The sequence below is a fragment of the Hibiscus syriacus genome, unplaced genomic scaffold (assembly GCF_006381635.1).
Source record: "Hibiscus syriacus cultivar Baekdansim isolate YM2019G1 unplaced genomic scaffold, ASM638163v2 tig00110818_pilon, whole genome shotgun sequence".
Lineage (NCBI taxonomy): Eukaryota > Viridiplantae > Streptophyta > Magnoliopsida > Malvales > Malvaceae > Hibiscus > Hibiscus syriacus.
In genome coordinates, this window is record NW_024062874.1 from 31029 (window position 1) to 34575 (window position 3547).

Genomic DNA, 3547 nt, shown 5'->3' on the forward strand with positions numbered 1-3547 from the left:
GGTTCTTCTTTTTTGTCATTATGAAAAAGCATAAGCATTATATACATACAATGGAATGATGATATAGATCAATAGCTATGTTCCTATTTTTCTATGACCATAGGAATCTGATAATGACAACCAAATCGTATATGAAAACCATCCATTTTATGCAGTATTTATATGGTGTTTGGTGCATTATTGGACTTTAAAAAGTTTGATGCCTTTGGATCTTTACGTTGGGAAGAAATGAAAAGAACGATGGTACTTTGGGGAGGGGGGCAGTATCTGATGAGAAAAGATAGGGAAAAGGTTACTTGTAAACAAGTATAAAGACCAATATGTGACGATTCTTAAGCAACACGTAAATAAATTTTTGATATTTGATTTGGAAAAGTGTGAAGGGGGTGACTTTGTTAACTTGGTTAAGTACTTGCTAATTAAGCTATTGAACAAAAGTTGATTAGTTTAAGCAATTATTCAAATACATCTCAGAAAAAAAAATTGTTATAATATGATGAAACCGCTTTGCATTACTTTTCACCAAAGGCTGGTCATATAAAAACCTCAAAATCATGTGTATATTCAGACCCAGAACACTATATCAGAGGACTCTGTCCTGCAGATCTGACATAAATGGATGCGAAGGAACTAGGTATCCTTCCGGTCTCCCCCGCAATGTTCTTTAGGTTCGAGATATCGTGTTATGCCTGAAACATAAGTTTCATAAATGATAATTCCCCTATATCACATGCACTGGAGGAAACAGAACACACACACACAAGGTGACGAGAAATGAAGCAATTCAGACAGCAGACCTGGAATGATTGTGGAGAGGTCAAGGTCTTCACCTTTACCAAATAGATCAGCACTGGAGATGGAAGTTGAACGCTGCAAAAACAAATATGGCTATTCATCTCGGGAGAGCCACATTTCAAACGTAAATGTGCACTTATTCCAGCTCTCACAGCCACTTAACTGATAAATGGCTTACACGGTACTTCCCGAAGGCCTATATTTTTTAGTTAAAGATGATTAAACAAGCACTAGCAATTTCTTTTGCTTTCCTGACCATAAACAAGTGATGCTACTACACTAAAACTAAGGGAAAGCACACATTATAGGTTGCTCGTAAAAAATCGAAATAAAGTAATATGGTTGTCTGATCACTTTCAAGGAAGGAAAAGCCAGTATACATACAGAGAATTTATGCAAAGTAGCTTGAGTTTCATCATCTGCTGCTCTGGTGTGATCACCAAAAAATTGGACTGATGAAATCGATTTCACATTCGAGAACTTTTTCCTAGCTTCATCAGTTTCCCGAATCTGGGATAAAAAAATAAGCAATAAGAAACACAGCAAACTTAAAAATGTCATGTATTGAAATTTGATTTTCAAGGATAATATAAGTTCACTTTAGCTTAAAAAAATAACCAGAATTATATACTAAGTTCAATCCCTTGAAGTCAAACATCCTCAATATGAAAGTTGTAAACATCTCTAGCAGTACAGGTTTTGCAATTGACCTCGAGTGATATGAAGAATCAAACAGAAGACCCATATGTTCTAAACCCAGAAAGAAACTTTCCATCAAACTAATTGGCCATCTATACACAAAATATGCAAGTTTTAGGTCTTTGAAAGGGTCATATTACTTGCTTTCACTTTCGAGGAATTTGAGCTTGATTTCTTCTGAAATCCGTTGTCCATTCCAAAATCAGAAAAGAGGCTAGATGACTTTGGAGGAGCAACGTGGCTAAGCACTTGTGGCCCACCAGAATTCAACTCAGTAGATTGACCGTTTTCTACATACTCAAAACGCGATGGAAAAGATGAGCGAATTGGTGGTTCATTGCTTCTCGTTGAGGAAGCAGAAGAGACAACGGGTTCTTCAGGCTTCTGGTCATAGAGATTTTCACTCGACTGCAATTAAAATAATTTCTTAAGGGGAAATAATTCCAAAAATAAGTAACTGTTCTGATTAAGATGTCCTTATGAGCATTCTAATGTAATTGCATGGTCACGATGGCGTATGTGAATACCTTTGAAGCAAGCTTCCGGGCACCAAACCCCCCAGTTTTCCCAGTTTTCTTAGCACCAAGAGGCTTCTTGACAGTGCTTGTACTAGTAGAAGAAGACTTTTGCGTAGCAGAAACTTCTGTTTTTCCTAACCTGTCTAAAGAATTTTCTTTACGAGCTTCAACAGTCTTGCTATCGAAAAATCCATTGGATGCTTGTGATGACAGAGGCAACAGGTGATGATGGCAAACTCTCCTCTTCTGCAATGCCTTTACTGACTTCTTTTGATAGTGTTTGCCTGTATAACTCGGCAGCCCTTGAAGTATATTTGGACTCAATTTTGCCTCCATGAGTCCATCCATGCTGCTTAAAGAAAACTTGTGCACGTTTGTTTCCTCCATGGATCATCATTTTCAATTTGTTCAAGAGACCATGAATCTAAATTTGTAGACCTGCATAAAATATAAATGCTTTTGAGAACAAGAGAGGAACACAAAGACTCCTGAATATAAGCAACACCGAGCAGTCGGGGACATTGTATGAGAGTATAGATATCACAAGATTCTCAAGCCATGAGTCTTCACTAATGAACATGTTTCACAGTGGACAGAAAAAAAAAACTGAAAGCTCTTGCTTTTCTGACTAGTAAGGAGGACACTCCTGAAAAGGGTGCTTTTTGGGCTAGTATGGAGGTATTATTGAGAAAGTGGTTAAGTGACTAAGAACCTACAAATTTGGCTTAAACTATAGTACCAGGAAACCTAATACCCAGAAAATAGGAAGTTGGGAAAAATGTGCATGCTACAATGTTTACCAACAAATGCTCGCATACATATCAAGTATGATAGCAGATTAATATATGCAAGAAGGGTTTCAGATATCAAACTATATCAAAGAAGAAATACTAACATGGTTGCCGCTTATCTCATATGAATAATATATCAGATAATTAATTTATGACATCCATAACAAAAACACACAAAAGAGGATATTTCGTATTAGAATTCATGTACGAGAAATCAATGCGTATTAGGATATTTCGTATTAGGATCCATAACTAAAACATGGTAGACTCCAATGAACGGCAGAGCAATCAATGCAGAGAAAGATCCCGTACGTCACCGACGCCCATGTTGGATTCCTCTCATTACAATCAAAAACACATCTACATAAAAAAAACGATACAAAAAAACATAGATCGAATCACGAAAATTTCCAGAGAGAAATCAGATCAAAAAACATAATTTAAAAAACAAACAAACCTTGTTATCTGATTTTACTTTCAGCTTTCTGAAAACAGCGTTCTTGCTCAGATTATCGGAGGACAGCATTGCAGTTTTGCTTAATTATTTAGAAATTTAGAAAAGGAAATTGGCGTGATTTTAGTTTTTGAAGAAGAGAAGGTTTGCTGTGAAGAGGCGTTGTTTCGTTTCGTCTCCTCTCTTCTCTTCTTCTTCTCGGACGAGGCTTTTAGAATTGGCGACAAACAATGTATAAATGCAAACAAATTTATCCCGGAAATGACGATTGTATCTTTCTTAATGTCTTA

The 3547-nt window shown here is 36.5% G+C and overlaps 1 pseudogene; it reads right to left on the reverse strand.

The window, feature by feature from the left end:
• Nucleotides 1–568: 568 nt before the first annotated feature.
• LOC120141972 lies at nt 569–3329 on the reverse strand (annotated as a pseudogene).
• Nucleotides 3330–3547: the final 218 nt, after the last annotated feature.